At 36.4% G+C, this 21,484-nt stretch overlaps 1 long non-coding RNA gene and 1 pseudogene across 12 annotated transcripts; both read right to left on the bottom strand.

Annotated features, from left to right (window-relative positions):
* Positions 1 to 96: 96 nt before the first annotated feature.
* LOC113330422 lies at positions 97 to 1,696 on the bottom strand (annotated as a pseudogene).
* A 5,370-nt stretch (positions 1,697 to 7,066) lies between these two features.
* LOC113330423 lies at positions 7,067 to 11,848 on the bottom strand. 12 transcript variants are annotated; one of them, XR_003350279.1, is made up of 7 exons: positions 9,627 to 11,848; positions 9,470 to 9,527; positions 9,094 to 9,321; positions 8,724 to 8,865; positions 7,913 to 8,051; positions 7,454 to 7,712; positions 7,067 to 7,348 (listed from the first exon to the last, which is right to left on the bottom strand). It is a non-coding gene; the product is annotated as an uncharacterized LOC113330423 (long non-coding RNA). The 12 variants fall into 12 exon arrangements; XR_003350276.1 differs by having other exon boundaries at positions 9,094 to 9,314; XR_003350275.1 differs by having other exon boundaries at positions 9,094 to 10,083; positions 10,174 to 10,241; positions 11,471 to 11,848.
* Positions 11,849 to 21,484: the final 9,636 nt, after the last annotated feature.

Genomic DNA, 21,484 nt, shown 5'->3' with positions numbered 1-21,484 from the left:
TTTCCTATATCCAGTCCTTGACTTTAAGCAAAACCTTTTGACCGGATCATTTTTCTGTCTTCTTCGTCCGGCAATAGCTCCCACTGTTCAACTAAATTTTTAATGGATAATCATCTTATTGCAGCTCTGATAGACAAAGCGGGTGAACATATTACATACATACGGACAACAGCATAAACTGGCTAGCTAGGCGTGTCTCCTAGGCCATAGCTTCATATATATAACATGAAATTACGTAACAATTGTTAATATGTAACTGACATATCTTCATGATCTTCTTCTTCGTCAACCACAGAGGACAAGTAGGATGAAGAAGAGGTTGGGTTACGAGCAGAGCAATTGACCCGAATTTGTCCTGCAGTACCAGTCAATACGTTTAACTGGCCCATCTTAATCATTGAGAACACGAAATTCTCGAAGAACAAAGTTTGATTCACACCAAAGCTAGTGACAATGGGTCGGGTCCTATTGTCCATATACAAATCTTGGTCAGAAGTGAAGAGACCTTGACGGTTCATGAGATCTACATAGTACTTGTTGTCGAACACATTTGGCGATCGAATGTCAAGCACTGTGGTATTGATAGTGTCAGCTTTAGGGCAAGTCATTTTAAGGTTTCTTGCGAAGCTCTGGTTCATGGTGGGATCTTGGGTAGGGTATAAGCGATTGGTGAAGGATGAGCAATTTCCGACACCGATGGTGTGACCACCAGAGAGTGCAACGAGATCAGTAGTGGTAAGATTCTTAGCAGCAAGAGCTGTAATAAGAGTACTTGTATTTGCGGTGGGAGCAGGAAGATTCTGAATTGTTTCATTTCTGGTTGCAAAGGCAGTTGCATCCCGTCTACCAAGAGGGACTTTGTAGTTTGGACCTCCAGACTACAGAGACACAATACATGCAACATTAAAAATTCCTACGCCATCTTCTCAATAACGATCAACCATGCATATGTATATATATATATGGAATGGAAGACTTATAAGCTTACCAGATGGACAGCGTCCCGAGCAGCAAGAGCAACAATGTCGGAACAAGAGACAACACGACCACATGCTTTTTGGACAAGAGTTTGCAGGTCGTTTATGATCTTAAAGGCTTGGGGCCTGAGTGAAAAGTTTGGTGGTGCGTTCTTCTCACTTGGTCCACTAGCAGACCCATCAAGCAAAACCGACGCCTCACAACCCTACACATACACAGAGTAACATCAAACTAGCTATTATAAACTTTGATCTGTTGAGATTTAAATCGAACGAAAATCAAATTTAGCCAACATCAGAGTTTGGCTACAGCAGATAGCTAGTTACACGACCAGTCACGCATCTAACTGAAACAATAAAGATAAAAAATTGTTCTATAGATGCAGCAATAGTTATAGTTACCTGGACAAACAGTCGTGGAAATGGAGACGAAGCAAACCGGCAGCTTGCCCGATATCTTTTTCAAAGACCTTCTTGAGTTCAGTCCGAATGATGGTTTCCAGGTTCGGACAGTTTGATTTGTGGAAAGTCCATGAGAGTCCCTTCACTAATGGAGGTGTATTTGTTTGTGCTTTCACTAAGAGATGGCTATAAGTACTCACCAGTGTAGAAAATGCAACAAATGCGAGAACAAGAAATGGTGATGATAATGTATAAGAAGACATTGTTAAACAGGTTGATGTCTGGTTTTCAGAAGCTATCCCTGTTTACTCTTCCAAGTATGTATTGATGATTGGCCATTTATAGGCGCAAAACTAAGAAGCTACAGATTCAAATTAGAAAAAGATAGGAATACTCAAATCTTATTTTAACTTTTGCAGGAAAGTAGAAGAATGTATTATTTACAGACTTAAAAACGTGGATTATACCAACGATTGAATTCCTTGAACCCGTACATACTTTGCAGGACTTCCCCGATCAGTGTGATTCAGAGACTAGTTGTTGCCAATACCTTTTTGTTTCTTTTTCTTTGTTCGCTCGACGATGAAAAGACTAGTTTTTTTTTTTTTTGTTTAGTTTCTTTACTAGAGTAGGAGAGTGCAGTGTAAATGAAAGGCAAGTGCACATGAAAATATACATGGACGCAGACTCACGGATATGACCGAACAAGGAAAGATTTGAGACCAGAGAGGCCAACATTTGATCCCCCAAAAGGGACCAAATTCCAGACAAAAATATCTCAAGTTGTTTACATTTTTACGAGGATTCGCCAAAAGTGTAGAATGTCTGAACTTTGGAATGGACCAGAAGCCGAAGGGCAAAGGCCGTCGATCTTGAAATAACTTATCCATCAGGGCACCTCGAAATTTTGAGAGTAATATGCAAGTTCAAACAATAGATTATGCGCACAACAGGCCTACTGTCAACTGAGCCACCAAACAGTCATATTCATGTCAATCGCAACATGCCAAGATTCTATTTAAATTCAATTCGTCTATGGGCTGTGGACCTATTTTATTCAAAATCTACAAGAGAAACTCTAAAGTTAGAAATTGAGCACAAAGCGTGGGATCAACAAATTTATTTATTTATTTTTGGTCAACAAATTTAAGTTTATTCAAATTAAAATAACGATTACATGATCGCTTATACAGGAATAACAAAAGCATCAGATAATCAAAACTCTAATACACATGAAGATATCAATTACAAGTAAGTCGCGAAGAGCAAAAGTCATATATCGTAATGATACCCAATTTTCGTAATTGTAGCATGGAAAGATGATGGTATAATCCGGAATCGATTCGGATCATTTAATCTGATTTTCTTCTTCTTCAATAAGAGATACTCCTAAAAGAAAGGAGTTATTTTCCCAAAATCTCGTAGATCCAAACGAACCTGGATTCCCTAAATCCCTTGGATTGAAATTGGATTCAAAGCAATATCGTGTTGGATAGTTGATGTTCTTGAATCGAGAATAGCAAGTCACGAACCATCGATCAAGGTTTGACTAAATCGCCCTCAAAGCAAAGAGAAACTTGCCACAAATGGCGAAGAAAAATCGCTCCAAATAGCAAAGAAATATGTCAAAAGAAATTAAAAACAAAATAAAACTACTTTTATTCGATTAAAACTAAAAAAGAAAAAGAAATTTTGCTCAAATCTGGTCCGAAAAAGGACCAAATCTGGGCAAGAGATTAATGGAGGCTAGGGTGTTTTCTTAGATAGAAGAGGAAAGAAGAAAAAAGAGAAAAATGAATTATACTATTGTCTTGGTTCATTTTTTATTTATTAAAACCATCATTTGTTATCTACACGGACCGTGTGGCAAACCACGTCAAAATTGTATTTAACTTTTTGTCTCACAGTTCTTTTTATGTGGTTCCCGTGGGCCTCACGGAGGACAGTAGGGGCTGGGTTATGGCGCACAATAAAATTTTTATTTGTAATTGGTAAAGTTAAACGTTCTTAATAACTAGTGTTACTTCACCGTTACCACCTAAACCCCTTCCCACCCATCAAATTTTTGTGGAATTTATCCTGTTCACCAAAAATTCAGCTTTTTTGTGGAAATCTATCAATGAAGGTCTTCCGACCTTTTCTATTTTACATTGCATCAACCTCACCAATCTAACCAATGCCCTAAGTGCAACGTCGAACCAGAAACATCAGAGCACATGCTTATTCAATGCCCAATAGCTTCAGCTACCTGGAACAACCTGGTATCTCGTATATCGACCAACCAAACCAACCTAAACTCTCGTATCACTATAAACAATCAAACAACTACAGTATTTCACAAATTCTTCAACACACTAGCTATACCCTCTCTGTATCAGTTTTCTGTTTTCTTCTCTGGAACTTCTGGATGTCTAGAAATGAATTAGTTTGTTTGTACACCCCAAGAAAAAGTTCTTGAAGCAACAACAGGAATTCGAATGGGCAAAAAAAGTAATGCCCCCGATTTTACCTGGTGACCCACCATCCAGGGACAATCCAACAAATATCATAGCAGCAACAACAACGTTCGCAGGCTGGGCCAGACCTGAACCGGATTGGATAAAGATCAACACGGATGGTGATACTAAGGGACATCCAGGAATGGCGGGTGCAGGTTTTATTTGCAGGAATTCGAGTACTCAAATTGTGATGGCTCTCGCGCAGCCTCTAGGAATAACTACCGCGCTAATAGCCAAAACATGGGAAACTCTACTATGTCAATGGAGGCAACAGAGAGACAATGGCCAAAAGTTGTCTTTGAGACGGATTCAGAAAATCTGATGCGCTTCATAAAAACGGAGGCTGAAGCTCCGTGGTATATTGCAGAAATGATTACTGGAATAAAACAAAGAATGAGACAAATTCCTCTTTATGCTATTCAACACAATGATAGAGAGGGGAACCAAGCAGCAGATGGCCTGACAAACTTTACAGCAGACGTAATCCAAACATGAAACTTATCAACAACAATATGGGACCATACAATCCCACATTTTCTCAAACAAATTCTATTAAATGACTATGTGGGTAGAAGATACCCACGTTTAATAGGTAACTAGGCTTGCTCTTTCTGTTTCTCATGCTTAAAAAAAAAACCTAGTGTTATTTTTCGTGTGTCGAAAATTCTTATTCAACCTAATTCGAGTTGTAACGAAGCTTTATTCTATAAGTTAAACAAAAATTTATTTATAATTTTTCCAAAAAAAAATATCTAAATAATCGTCTAAGCTCATCGATGATGATCTAACAACTTTATTTTTCATTGCATCCATATAAGCCAACATTGCTAATAGAGATACTAATTTGCTTGAGGGTGTATCAATCCGATGTTTTGTCTTAGTACTTACCCAGAACAATTTGGTAACCATATAATTAGCATGTTGGTTACGCTTGGCATGGAAGAAGTTCGAATTCTAAGGAGTTCCAACTACCTAGAAAATGAATTTCATCCTTTTAAATCTATGTATTTGGCATGATAAAGAATGAAAGTTATAATTATATTATTTTAATATTTAATAAAATTGAAATATTTATTTATGTAAAATCTTTGTTAAAATTTATATCAATTTCCTGGTAAGTTTAAAAATCAATAAAAATTTTCAAAAAATATATTTCTGTTGTAGGCCTACGTCCCATGGATGTGCGTCCCAACTTGATACCTAGGATTTTCTCTTTATATGTATATAAAATATATAATATCCACGTAACCTGATCATTCCATTCAATAGAAATTCTTCTCCTTCTATGCTTCTTTGTCTTCTTCTCTATAATATACTGCAATACGTTATCAACACGACTCTACCAACGTGCAATTTTCTTCTTCGTTTAAGATTGGTCATGGATTATTTATTGAAGATTAGCGTGGTTCTGATCCTATTTTTTTTATCATCACTGATGCGTTACCAGGTATTTCTTTTGAACAAAAGAATTTCATTTCATAGTATTTACTAGGGTTCCACGAATGTATGATTATCAAAAATAGAGGTTTCACCGTTAGATTTTCACGAAATTTTAACATGTTCAACCCAATTAGGTATTACATACTTGTTAGTACCTGAAAATTACTATCAGGTAAAACAAATGCACCGCTGTGGTACTTTCTGTTTAGGTTCGAAAATCAAAATCGAACAGGACAAGCCTAAACAACGATAGCAACCATTCCATCCTGCTTCGGTCACGATGGAGAGGAAGATAAGCTGATCTTAAGGGAGGGAAGCAGAAAAGTTTGAGAAATTGACAATGGTATTGAATTTTATGTGTTGGGTATTGAAAACTGTGAAGAATACAGAGCTTTTAGGTATGAAAGGTTGTTCTGTTTTCTGAATAGGCTAAGTGGCATATTTATAGTAGTTTAAGATACACAATGCCAATCTCGTAAGTAGTCGAAAAGTTTCCGAAAACCCCTTTATGTTACACCCACTATCTCCCCAACTGCTGTAACTGTCGAACTACTTTAACTGTTCACATGCGGTGTTGCCACGCAACATGTTGCCGTAGACCACCAGACCAAATACCCCATGAAGAATCTCTCAGGTTATATATTTTCATATTTCTTAGGTGTTTTTGTTGAATTGTAGATCTCATCTTGATTAGGCTAAATCGTAGCCATTGATATGACATTTTTAGGACGCAATCGTGCCTCGTTGTGGCATAAACTATTATGGCCTAAAATAGTGCACATAATCTTACCATGGCTTTGGCCTCAACTATGATGGCCGAGAATGGCGCGCGGCGTAGTGCCATAGCCTTGGCCTAAGCTGTGATGACCGAGAATGGCGCATGGCATGATGCCATGGCCTTGGCCTAAGCTGTCAAGGTCGGTAACGACGCGCGGCTAGGTGTTATGGCCTTGACCTAAGCTGCCAAGACCGGTAATGACGCACGACTACGTACCATGGCCTTGGCATAATCTCCAAGGCCGAGAATGACGCACGGCTACGTTCCATGGCCTTGGCCTAAGCTACCAAGGCCGAGAATGACGCATGACTACGTGATATGGCCTTGGCCTAAGGTTCCAAGGCCGTGAATGTCGCATGGCTACGTGCTATGTCCTTGGCCTAAGCTGTGATGGCCGAGAATGACGCACGACTATGTGTTATGGCCTTGGCCTAAGCTGTCAAGGCCGTGAATGGCGCATGGCTATGTGTTATGGCCTTGGCCTAAGCTGCCAAAGTCATGATTGTCGCACAGCTACGTGTTACGGCCTTAGCCTAGGCTTCCAAGGCCTAGAATGTCGCATGGATACGTGCCATGGCCTTGGCCTAAGCTGCCAAGGCCGTGAATGACGCACGACTACGTGTTACGGCCTTGGCCTAGGCTGCAAAAATGATGGCCTATTGGGACGGTCAAAATCTGTCACAATAGATCACTTTTCCGTCACAATTGATATTTTGTGATGGCCAAAGTGCTGTCGCTTTAGGTGCCGTCGCAATAGGTATTTGCGACAGTATATTTGACGGCCCCGCTGTCACTATATCATTTGTGACGGCATTCTTCTCGTCACGTTTGACTTTATTGTCACAATAAGACATTTGGAACGCACAAAGGCCGTTGCAAACTAGATAGTACAAATATGTTACACATTTGGACCCAATTCGTTCATTGCTGCAATCAATTACCTATAGGTAACCACAGGTATTTACAATCCATATCAAAACTCAACTTTCATTTATTCTCAAAGCATCAATTTCTGTCTATTAACCAAGATCAACAAAGATTCCAAGTTTTTGAGACAAATTCCTATATAATGCCCAGCCGTAAAGAAATTTCAAATGAAAACACTACCTAGCTACTTGATCGTGTTTTACATCAAAATGATGTCGCAGTCGAATTTATCTTTCTCATAAGGTGACATCAAACCATTCCATTGGCCATTTTGGATGGCCTTCTAGTCGTCTTTCCCGCACTGACACAATCCAAGAGAAGCATTCCTGAAAATACAACCACATTATGACGTAGCTCTCATCCGCCGTTATAAATCTGATGCTCAACGAAGAAAATGACACAAAGACGATTAAATAATTTGTTCCACCTACCTATGGAAACATACTTGAACTTTGTTATGGAGTTTTTCAGGTATGACAACAGATGGTGTAAGAGTAACCCGAAGGGGTTTCACATAGATCTGGAATTTAGCCTAGACATACCGCCAATTTGCACACGATCACAATGTACAATTTGTTTAGCGCCATTGGTGCTGACATACCCAGGCGAGAAAGATGGACTGAATTGCAGAACTGGGTTCTCCAAATCAACAACTGCATCACTAGGACCAATTTTGCAGCAGACATATCCCTGAAACGTAGAACATATACCACAGATTAAATTACAGTTTCAGCTATCACAAATTAATCTTAATAAATTTTGAATAGATTTCAATTATAACCTACTAAGCACGAGAAATATGAACTCAGAACCAAAAAGAAAGATAGGGAATCCAACAAAAATGGCTATTGGTTTCAAGAAAAGCAATAAAGACTCAAAAGAAAACTGACTTTTTCTTTGCTACAGAACCTCATGGCTTCGATTTCCAACGGCATTACTACATAATCACCGTCCTTGGATTTGTACTTACATTCCCTTGGTTTCTTGGATGTGTACTCAAATTCCTTGGGTTTCGCTTTAGCTTTAGGCCTAAAATTTCCAAGATTAAAACCAAAATCACTCAAAAGTTCGAGCAAATCAGCAGCATTTAGTTGAGTTTAAGACAAAGAGATGTGTCAATAACCAGTAAACCATGTCTAAGTTCAAGATCCTCTTCGGAACCACAACCCCTACTTTCCCTATGTTCATAAACAAGCTTTCACCAAAATATTACTCAAAGCGATTGGATGCGTTTAAGATGGATTGGACACATGTATACGGAGCCAGGAACAGTGCAATGGCACATTACATAACAATACAATAGGCTAAAATAGAAAATAACGTTTTTGTTTTAAAGATAACAAAAAGGATAAACATTAATGCGCAACTCGGCCCAAATATTGTTCCTAATAATGAGGAATAGTGATCTCTACCACAAACACTGAACCTCAAAATTATCAATGCGTATAAATCACACCTAGATAGCTTCAAATTCAAGAAGGCAAATCTACCTGTAGAGGGTCTCATTTGCCGAAGGAGCCGAAATTAATTTACTTTATCTTACTGATTCTAATTTATTTTGTGTTCTACTTAATGTGTATCATGAACAGAACACTAACAGAAACAGCAGAGCTTTAAGAAAAAAGAAAAATCCAGCAACTAACAGATGTAAAAAGGCTTCTTTTTCTAATGTCAAACCAAAGAATGTTATAAAGACCATACCTTCAACATGGTCGCGTATACTTGCTCAACCCATAGGTCCCATACTGAAATGAAAACTCAGCAGCTCCCTAGTATGCATGGCAAGGTTAAATCATGCTTATAAATCTATTATCAGGTTTTGCAGGTACGATACTATGATGTCCTGTAAGTTAACATAAAGTCGGAAAATAATCTTGAGGAATATAGTACAGGTCCAATTAAATATTTTACTATCAACACAATACATACGAGCAGTTTAGAAATAAAATAATGGAAAGCCTTAACAAACAGAATTAAGAAAGTATAGAAGAAGGGGGCAAAAATTAACATTAGTAAACTCGTTAACCATCAAAGCTACTGCAAACTTGGGGTTTAAAACTTCAAAACTTACAGCAAGTGAGGGCTCAGTTTCCCTTGGGTATTTGGGCTACAGTACTATGTCTAACTTTGATGCGTGAGGAATCCATCCATCATTCGATCTAGCATAATGTGTTCTCTTCTTCCGGTCCAGATAGATCAGATATGTAATCCAAGTACAGGATTATCGTCATAAAAGTTTTATCCTCAGGCCAAATGTATCTAATAACAGCTGCTTTTTATGCACCAACAACCCTGTGTTCTTCTCAAAGTGCGAACATGTTACTATTGATAAATTCCAGGGCTCAAGCTAGATAAATAGGAAATCAGGATACATCACATGGTATGAAATAGCATAAAAACCAGTGGAAAACATAATATGACAGCAATTCCACTTGGAAAAGCAATACCTGAATGAGTGTATTAGTGCACAAAATCAATCACAGAAAACACATCTGGTTCTGTATTCTGTACATCAAGGTAGCAGAAAAAGAAGTTAATCTTGTTAGTTAACACAAAGTAAGATTGATACCTTAGGCAATAGATTCAGATGTGTGAGCGTAACACCTTCCAGGGTGCAGTTGTTCCACTTGTGTCTATAAGTACGCCAAAGTTATCGATTTGATGGCTTCATAAGTGATTCTTGCGCTCACTATTAATAAGTTAGCCAGGCATGATGATGCTCCCACCAATATGAAAAACATATGAAAAGAACAGCAGTATGTAAGTCAAAAAGATACGATGAACGATTAAAAAAAAATTGGTTACAGTTAGGATCATAAAAGACTAAAAGAGATATAGTTATCTGGATCTTTGAGCAGCCATGTTTACAGGATAACAACAGGAGATTTGATATGCTCTACTCGCAGCTATTCATCCAACTGGTCATGTATGGAGCTAAAATGCAGGATCCCAGTGACCTTGCAGCTGAGCTCGTGATTAGTATTTTTCCCGAGAAGCTCACGCTCCTAATGATACCTGAAATTAATCGCTATACTGGCAACCTTCCTGCACTGTCGATTTCCTGGATAATTTGGAAAAATAAACCCCAATCTACCTAACAATTCAATCAAACAAAATCTGGAATAAGAGATAACTGAGACAATATACATACCACAGCTTTCAAAACTCAAATTTCATAGGCAAAAGATGTTCAGCGAGTCATGATTCTCCCAAAAAGAACTTGTTTATAAATATAAGAGAGACAAAACCTCATAAGATCCAGCAAATAAATAGAGCTTTGTCACTGATAATGAAATTTAAATTAAAATGAAAAACAAACTACTGAACGACATAAGACTCTATGATAAAACATAAAACCTAATCATCAAAGAAGTAGTGCTCGTTATTTTTAGATTGGTAGAATGAAGTGAAAACTCCTCCAAGTGATTAATTTAGACACCTAATACGAACAGTCTTTTGCATTGCATGTAGTAGCCGGTAATGGCCAATATTGGACTCTTTTGAAAAATGACCATCCTGCAAGAGAAACGGCAAGACTGCTAGGAAAATGCCCAAGCAACTTACAGAAGCAGAAACGACAATTGGTCTCTTCTCCTGGATTTACATGTTACAGCCTCCTTGGACACTTAACACTTTCAAGCAGAATGAAGGTAGATTTTAGATTTTGGGTCCCATACTGATGCCTTGCACCACTTACCCCACAGCGATCACACTAAGTACTATAAAAGTTTGCAATTACAATCCCCCTAATCCGATTCACATAAAAAAAATACTTAACTGCAAATTTTTATTGTAACACAAGAAGAAAAAGATAATTCACACCATGACATAATACTGATTTCTTGGCCCAGAAACTAGTGCTCATAAAGAAACCTCACCCCATTAGCTTGTTCAGGAAGTAAAACTCAAGAAACAAATGAAATTCACAAGCATTCATAAAGCTGGGAATTATTCATATTAGTTAACACTTGTGAACAATTACAATCATTTATCAGAAATGAGAGCATAGTTACAATATTAAACTGATTTACCCCAATGACAAACTGGATACTAAACTGATTTATCAGTAATCATTTCATTCTGGAGACACGAATGAAACCAATAAATCGACAAAACTATCACTAACGATATACATATATACCATTGTTAATCTGGATTATGTGAATTTTCTTCAAGTCGCTGAAAATGCATAAACAATGAAGGGGGATTCTCAATAATACGTCTGTGACGACGCTGCCTACAATGAAGCTAATAAATATCCATCAACAAAACCAAAAAAAAAAAAAAAATTTAACCTCCAGATTTAGGGTATCAAAATTTTGTTGGAATTAGAATCCAACTAGTGATATAAGAAATCGAAAGAATCAAATCTGTAGAAACTATTATAAGAAATTACCATATAATAAATAATAAAAAAATATTCCAAACTTAGGTTTTCAGAGACTTACGAAATTGATTCAACTAACTTAATTTTGAAGACCAACACCACCATGAAAAGACGATTTAGAAGGAGATGGATCAATTCGAAGAAACCAGAGCTTTAAGAATCAAAAGATGTTCAAATCGAACAGAACATTAACCAATCGATAGCTTTTCTAGGAACAAATCTCGATCCGTAAATGTCCATTGCTCCAATGTGGATTTGTATTCTTTGTGAAAGAAATCGAAACCTAACGAAGAGAATAACAAGTAGTAAGTGACTGATACACACAATTAGTGGATGAATTTATTTTTATTTTTGAAGGAAGTGGATGAATAAAATCTAGGGTATCATATCTTCTCGATGGGTTTCTGGGGAGGGACTAAGAAAGAGAGAATATTTTTCGAGAAATGATTAATTTTTTGGAAAATTTCTTGTTTGGTCCTAGGCCCATATAGTTATTTATAGTAGGGTCTAACCAGACTTTTTTTTTATCCGGAGGATCCAAAATTAATTAAAACATGGAAATGTCCATAATGCCCATTACTACCAAACGTGTGTGTCTACACTGCTTACAAATTTGAGTACATATCTGGTACACTGCTTAAAAATTCAAGTACATATTTGCTACACTGCTTACAAATTTGAGTACATATCTGTCGCACTGCTTAGAAATCTGAGTACATATCTGTCGTACTGCTTACAAATCCGATTATATATCTGAATGCTTACAAATTCGAGTACATATTTGCTGCACTGCTTCCAGGTAGAGTACAAATCTATAAGAATCAATGATAAATATATTAGAAAACGTCATATATGTACTGATAGGTAATACACAAAAGAAAACTGAAAAACAATTGATAATAACAATTTATGAGTCTTGTGACTCTATAGATTATCATTTCCACATAGTGACTAAGGGTGAAAAAAACAGTTGTGTATTAGGTGGTGTCTATTTGTAGCATGAAGCAAGAAATGGGTATTCCAGTGAGACAGCAATATCGCACAGCAGCAGGTAGTCAGGAAACTTGTGGTAGAAAAAAGAATTGTTCTGCCTCAGAGGTCTACATGATTTTGGGAGAACGATAAAGCTTTCAAAAACTAGTATCAGTTAACAAAATCACATTATCTAACTATAAATATTAGGCTAACCTTTTACTTATCCGCATGCCCATGAGCCTACATTAGGCCATTTGGCATTTAAGAAACTACACAGGGTGAGGTCTATCTATCCAGTTGAGGATAACAGTTCCAGAGCAGTAAACAACATCGAGAAGATGCACCAAGCTACTATTCTATTTATTTTGGTATGTATGACAAAAGCAACAAAATCTGAGCAACATACATGTTCCAGGTGCACCTCTGCCTGCTAATTTTTCTTCTAATGAGGATGTGTATGAAGGGCATGGAGTAATTTATATAGCTGAGATGCATCCACTGGTGATCCAAAGTTGAGTAACGCAGAACGGGTTCCCACCTTCACCTGTCCGTGATAGATAAGATACAAAATGTATCATGAATCTTAAAAGGAAATACAGAAAAGAGGAAGACCACATAAGAGGAAGAGCACATACACATGAATCAAAATCCTCTTCAATTCTTCACCAAGTGGAGCACCAGCAATGAGTAAGATACAGTCATGCAATTCCAATTTAACTCCTTCAATTCTCATCTCTCTAAAGATACCCAACGCTTCTAATGCATTTCAAGAACACTTATTCATCAAACACTTCACAACATCACTAACAAACATAAAATTCAAATACTACACATATGAATCAAAGAAGGTCTATAAACAAATCTAAGAAAAAACCAACTGTGTACATTCTTTTCATCAACTATATCCCCACAAACTTTTAAAACAGCAAGAGAAGTATAAAATTTAGGACGAACTCTGGATAGTGATGTTTATCAACAATTGATAATAACAAAAGAAAACTGAAAAACAAACCATAAAAGTATCAGATCTACTAATGAAATAAACACAAAACATGATTGTTTATTTAGATCTGAACTTGTTCCATAAAAATCCACCAGTATATCATATACGTACCGATGATTAATACACAAAAACAACTTAAAAGCATATCAAAAACAACCAAAATGAAACTAAAATCAGTTGCATGTGAAAACCAATTAATGAATCTCTAAAAACCAGAATCGAAACACTTTTTTTCTTCAATATTCCATATATATACTTCTAGATCGAAGAAGAAAAATATCAAAAACTACAAAAATAACAAAATTAAAGCATAATTTTTCAGTACATCATATATGTACTGCTGATTCATAATCTAAACTTCAGCTGCATGTGAAAAACTAGTAACGAATCTATGAAAAAAATAGAATGGAAACCGAAAATCATTGTTAATATACATACCTGGAAACACAAACAATCTTCTCGTCGTAAATCATAACGATGCATCTTCTTCTTCTTCTTCTTCTTCTCAAAAATAAACTAAGTTTCTATCAGTACGGGATATACGTATTGTTGATTCATATACAAAAAAGAACTGAAATACGTCTAAAACATCTAAAATGGAAGTGGCATAATCGAATCTAGCAACGAAATGAACAAAAAATGTGATTATTCATCTAGATCTAATATATAGTCGACAAATCAACCATGGAGATCGAAAACATAATCAAACACAACAATGATTAGAACGCCAAAACCTTAAAAGAAACATTACAATGGAAAATCTTCATCATCTGATTCGGTAGAAACGAGAAAGAACAAAAACAAATCTTCATCTTCATCTGCAACAATGGTGAGAGGAAAGAGAAGAAGAAAATGAATATGAAATGTGAAAAATATTTCTCATGCTTTTAACATATTAAATAGGAAAGGTTATTTGTGGTATTTTCATATTACGTATACCTGATCTCGCACGTGTGCAGGACCTGGGCTAAAAAAATTTGGTCAATTTTCATGTTTTCTTTTAATTATGGACCTCTGATTACTGGGCTTTAATGGATGGACCTGCCACTAACTAAGAACACTATAATGGTACCTATTGGTAATTCCTACTAATTTTTTTCGGTAGTCTATAGAGAAAACATGTCCCGTATTGACCAGTCAAAGGTGCTAAACTAATTGTGACGGCGTATTTTCTTGTGACAACGAAGCCTGTCTCCGTTGGCTACATGCCGTCACAGTATTTCAGGTAAAAGCGACAGCGAGGAACCAGCGTCACAATTGACTACTTTTTTGTGACAGACGTCTCAAAAAATACGTCACAACTGGCCATCATTTTTGTAGTGCATGGCCGAGAATGACGTACAACTACGTTCTATGACCTTGGCTTAGGCTGCCAAGGTCGCACGTGGCATGGTGCCACTACTTATGATGTGGCGTTATGACGAATAGGCCACATGCCATTTTTTGCCAAATTATTTTATGGACTTAGTCAACCGTTTTGAGACGATTTCCTCTTAGCTATTAGTCCATTTTTCTTGACCAAAGTGTTGTAAGCCACAATGGCTATTTCATGGCCTTAACCATGTTTGGCTAAGGTACTTTTATGAGATATGCGGTGTACGTTAGCGGCTTGGCCATGCCTAGCCAATATGTCGTGCTCATGATGTGATCATCATATAGATACAATCTGGGGTTTGAGTTCAAGGCAACATGCCAGGTTTATATTTGGAGAAAAAATGTTATTTTAGTACAAACTTTAATTTGAATATAATAGTGTTGATATAGTATGCTCGAAGAACTCGGTCGCGGGAGTTTTGCGACTTGAGGCGATACCGATATAACTATGTACTAAGCATAATATTCTTAATGTCTCATTAATTCAAGAATGGCGTCTAATCATGTTCCGAATAAGTCTAATGCCATGTATATGACGTAAAAGATATGTATATTGGCGTACATAAAATAACAAAGTTTATGCTGGGGAAAGCTCTGAAATTTGGCATACGCATACACTTTGAAAATATCTTTAGGACTGTTGAGCCCGTTAGCCAAATACAATTTATTGATTCTCTTGCGGAATAAAAATTATGCTTATGCAGATTCAATAATCCCAGTGCCGGGCCAGGGATTATTTGTACAACTAAATCAAGGCTAATTTACTACAAATTCCCTTGGCAAAAACTCACAATCAAAAATAATCTTTTAAAATTTTAATCAAATATGAATATGGTGCAATCTCCAAAACTTGATTTTATTAAAACTATATACGTTCAGGAAAACCCTAGTTTATAACAGCATGGTAAAACCTAATATTGAATAATTTCAGCCGTTGTATTATGGTGTATTTTTGGAATGTTTTATATGTTGTTCTTGGTAAGCTATTGTAAAAATTCAAGAAAGAACCAACCATGGAAAATACTCCAAAGTACGTGATATTTCCATTTATGTTTACAAAAACGTGAATTGGAATAGTCATACGACTTCATGAATATCTTTTTATCTGGAAGTTGGATTACCTTTAAATTGTATCATGTTTGGAGAAATATTTTTATGAATGTTCTCTAAAAATTTCATCATCATCGGGCATGGTTGCAATTGTTTTCCGATCACTACATTTGGATGATGAAATTTCCAATTATAGGGTTAACAATATATTTGGACCTATATGATAATAGTTTCAAGTTTATTATCAACGGGACTGAGTAATTCATATATAATGGACCATATATGTGCACTTTTTTTAACCATGACCTAGTCAACCCGGACCGGGCCTTGACCAATCAGTTGATCGTTATCTACTTGATGTGAATACCATTCCCTTGTGGAAAATGAATATATTCCATATAAAACCTTCTACCAATGACGATATATCGTCTAAATGGTAAAGACTATTGAATTATAATCAGTAGCTTCAACAAAGTTATGTTGTAGTTAAAGCACATGAATCTCAACTTTTGTGAAAGGAATCACAAAAAGTGACATGAGTCAGATTTATTTTTCTTCCATTTTTCTACTTCATTCATAATACTAACGAACCAGTATATGTTAAAGTATGAGAACAAGAGATCTACTATCTTTTGTAAAGTATTCAACCTATAGTAAGTGGTTGACATGCAAAGTGAAATTTTCTTGACCCGTTAGAGATGTTAATTGTAGAAAAACTGAAAAAGAAAGAACCCTGAAATAATGAGGGTTAGGCGTACTGACTTATGTGAAGCATGTGTAAATGGACATATATTTCATGATACAAAGATATATTTTTATCTCTGGTAGTAATTACACCAAAACATGGGTATCAAACGAACATGGGATCAAGCTAAGATGTAACTCTAGATCGCATCAAAAATAAATTGTTACTGGTATTGCTACGAGCAATGTAATGTAGGTACCATAGTAGGAACCGATTTCCATTGGATAGTGATACTTTAGATATCAACTTTATTGTCAAGAAGAACTTTCCCTAACCAATTGACTTCAGTTGAAATATCCATTTTCTGCACTTATGAAAAGTATATCATTATCACGAGACAAAAACTTCCCTAAAGCACTTGAGATATATCTGGATGAAAAGTATATTATGTCCCCGTAACCGTACGATACACGCTAAAGTACTTATGTTGAATGCTTTTGTTACGTAATAAGGACACACCACTTATTAAACCTCTCAGGATAAGTCTCGATGTCTAATTGATAATGTGACTACAATGATTGGATCATCGGGCGAAGTACTGCTAGAACTTTGTTTCTATGATGGTCAAAGACTAAAAGTCACAAAATCTCTGTATGTACCTAGAGCTATCTACACCTTGTTAGATTCCAAAGACATCCATGCAAATGGTTATCATATGGAAACTCATAGTAATGAGAGTGTAATTTATTGAATATTTTATTGTTTTTAATAAATGTGGAAGGAAGCATATTCTTAGAAAAATTTATGAGTCAATTTGGTGAAATGTAAATCACTAGTATTTGGATTATTGAATCCATATTGACCCCGACATTGACATGTTGGGAATCGAATAATATAGGCTTTGGCATAACCATAAAGCCACTTTGGTTGTGGCATGATGATCCTTTTGAAAGGACTCGTACGTACATCACTTTATTTGAGTGAACGAGAACGGGAAAAAGATTGACAGAATGCGAAGTGACGGCATATCTCTTAATAAGTATTTTCTAAAGTACTAGATGAACAACCCCCCTTCGCATTATGATTTTAAGTAAGAGAGCATATGACTCATCTTGCAAAATCTTCATTAAAACAGGATCGAGACCATCCTAAGATGCAAATGGTAAACAATCCATATTACAAAGAAAACAATGTGATATTTAGAAATATATCCATGCAGAATGTGGACCATTAAAGTGACTTATGACTTTGGTGGATATTTTGACATTTTGAAATAGTTATAGGTCCCAAGATATTTTGTTTTTGGAAAACTACTAGCACATATTATACATGTAAGGGATCACCACCCCTTGTAAATGCTAGCTAGTGTACATCAAAAGAACTTGATGGTTATTAAATGTTTAATAGGATCAATGCAGAGCATCCTATACCTAATGGTATCACAAAGGTTATCATCAAAGGTTACAGATGATGTCTAAAGCATGGTTATGCATATAAACCTACCTTTAACTACTTAGGGGATATGCAATATTAAACACATCTTAACTTATTCATTTTAGACCTACTATTGGTCAACCATTATTTGTGTACCAGTTAGTAACTGGATATAAGCCTGACATTTGTGTTCTTATGCATATTTGGTTGCATTATTTGTGCCATTACGAGTCCACATCGTACTATGATGGGTCATCAGAATGATTAAGTGACTATGTTGGACAAGAATTTCCAACAATTATCCGCATGCAGTTTGAAACCTTTTGACATGCGATCTCTCAACCGCTGATTTGCGGATAGTCACTCTAATGAGACAATCTTTCCGTCATTGGGGGAGGCAGGAAAAAGGATGTTTCGAGGGAACGACATGGAATGTCGTGGTGTGTTCCCATTTTATCTCATATAGACTCCTATACTCCAACAAATGGAAATGCTGAAGTGGAAAAAAAAGGGTTATCAATTTTCAGAATGCACATTGATATCGCTAAAGTGACGAGATCACACATACCAACTACAAACATGTCTGTAAGGTTAAAATTACATTGTAAAGGATATGCACCCGCAAACTAAGGTGTGACAACTACACTTGGTGCAAGTATGGTTAAGGCCGTGAAGGAAGATGGAGAGACCACTAGATTGGATCAATGCTCACCTAGAAAGGAATTAAGTGGATAAGGCACCACCTAGTTGTAGCGCCCCCTAAGCTAGCAGCTGACTAATCCAAGAGATTAACTAAATAAAGAGGCACTAAGAATCTAAATCATTTACTTAAACATTCAATTAAGAAACCGGCTACAATACTTAACCCAATACTAACCCCGCTCAGAAATATATATACAAGAAATCCTCTCAAATGATACAAATACAATAGTCATTTTGTTTACAAAACAAAATATACAACATAATAAACATAGCAGAAGTTAACTAATTAACGGAGTCAAATCCTCGAAGCTTTCACTAAGCAACTATGATCTGTATCTGAAACTGAAAGTGGGAAAGGGTGAGCACATCATCCCTAAAAGGGGTTCCTAATAGGAATAAACATTTAACTTTCAAGTAATCATTGGAATGATTTTGAAAACAAATCATGTTTTCCCTAACACTAAAACACAACCAAATCACAGAAATAAACAATCATGTATATGGAACTAACTCCTTCTTCAAACAATGTGCTATATTGAGTGTCGACCAATTCCTTACATACCCTATTAGTTTATACTGGTGTGTCGACCAATTCCTTACACACCTAATACGCATAAAAGCTCGAATTCATGTAGATACAAATGAAAGAGCAGTATCCTATATACCACGCATGGAAAAACTCTCGTTTTCCAGATAGGTGTCGACCAATTCCTTACACACCTATCATTTTCCTAATAGGTGTCGACCAATTCCTTACACACCTATTAAGCATACAAATGGATATTCTTATTTCCCAAACATTTCATAAAGACATACAAAGCATTACAATTCCTTTTCAAGTAATGGAAAGATTAAAAGAAACAACAATACTTTCGGAATTCAAAATAAAACAATGCAAGGAATACACAAGCAGATAATGCATGAATTTGTTAAACATAAAAAAATTTAAAAAGAAAACAACAATAATCACAGGAGATTTAAATATAAATTCCCACCTCTTTTGATGACAAGCCACGCCTACCTCGAGATCCACGATCCGCTAGTTCATCCTTTGAAACGAACGTTGTTAATAGACTAACTGTTAATCACACAAGAAGTCTAAGAATTTACCCCAAAGGCTCACATAAGAAATCATACAAGTCTTTCTGCTTCTAGTCCCATTTAAGGTTCTACACATTTTCATTATCCATCTCTTGCATATCTAAAGGTTTAACTAATCCAATTAGATTGATTCTATAGTCCGTAGTTAAGTTTTATGAATATCTACAATTTTTGCAGAAGAAACCAAAGGCTAATTTAGACCATAAGTGGTCCAAACACTAATTAAGATTGCTGGCCCTAAGCCCATGGGACTGATCCGGCACGACCTACTAGTCCGGCCCACTACACAAGGCCTGGCCCAACTGGGTCAATCTAACGGTCACTGACGGTCAAACGGGTCAACTAACAGTCAACGTCCAAAGTCAGGTCAAATGGTCAACTGGTTAACTCAGTCATCTAACTGAGTCAAACCGGAATCAAAACCAAATACTGAGTTCGCTCAACTCAGTCAGCTAAGAACAAACCGAGCCAGACTGAGTAAGCTCAGTCAGACATGCTAAGATTCAAGCCTGAGACATTGCACAAGACAAAGGTTCTTCACACAGCTACAAATCTAATCTATAATTCAATTTCAGTCTATTCATTTAAACAGAACTCAACAATTGAATATACAAGTGAAATTTAAGCTTTACCTGCAATAGCAGTACTAAGCCATAACTTCTTCACATTCAACTAAACTTCTACCAATTCCTTTTAGCCCCGATAACAATAACATCTCACAATAATTCAACTTCTCTTCATTATCAACTGAACATAAACTCAAACAACACACAGCCAGACTCAAACTCAAAAGCAACCAATAATAACAGTAACCAACAGCACAAGTTCATGCTATTTTGTCCACCACTACAATCTCATGCCTTCAGCTACCAACAAGCCTTCTCTGGAACAATTACTGCACTTCATACGCACCACTCAAAACCTATCTGCACTATTACAACTTACCAACAATTCAATTGCATACTCCCATATCTCGACTATATCTCAGTTCCATCACCATCATCACAAGAATCTGAGCAACACCACCATTTCAGCCGCATCCCAGTCTTTGATTCAAGTATCAACATCTTCTCATCCACGGTCACAGTTCCATTCAATAATTATCTCAATCTCCAAATCATGTTTACTCAAATATCCACCAGTTCATCACCAGAGATAACTCCATCATTTTCTTATCACAAAATCAAACTCTTCACAAACATCTTCAAAACCCTGACTTTATCAAACTCGAATTACTTTTCATCTCCAATCATAATTCATTCAGTCGATCAGTACACATATCAAATTCCCATTTTAAAACATCAAATTCGTCTTCTAATCGAGCTTACATAGTCTTCTTCCAAACCCTAGTTCTTTGATTCTTCTCCATAACAACTTCAAAAACTAAATTAAACCTCAACCCTCGTTTCTTCATCTCTCGGAAGTACTATTATTCATCTCCCAAGCTTAATCTTATCATCATCTTCACCCTCATCGATTTACAGAGAAACCCTGAATTCAGTTCCTCTCATATTCGAATTTGAATCAACAACAGACACCATCACTATCACCAGCATCTACCCCATGCTCGGTTCCACCTTCTACCGATAAGAAAAATCTCACTTGATCTCTCGAATTCGCTGGAAAATGAAGAACAGGAGAGGAATAGGAAAGAGAAAAGAAGAAGAAGAAAGAAAGAAGATAAGAAGAATAAAATTAAGAAAATACGCATTTGTCTTCTCGGTTCGTAGATATAAGGCTTATTAAAACTT

Source organism: Papaver somniferum, unplaced genomic scaffold (genome assembly GCF_003573695.1).
Source record: "Papaver somniferum cultivar HN1 unplaced genomic scaffold, ASM357369v1 unplaced-scaffold_118, whole genome shotgun sequence".
Taxonomy (NCBI): domain Eukaryota; kingdom Viridiplantae; phylum Streptophyta; class Magnoliopsida; order Ranunculales; family Papaveraceae; genus Papaver; species Papaver somniferum.
The sequence above is the reverse complement of the archived record's forward strand: the minus strand, read 5'-3'. Positions and strand labels throughout refer to the sequence as shown.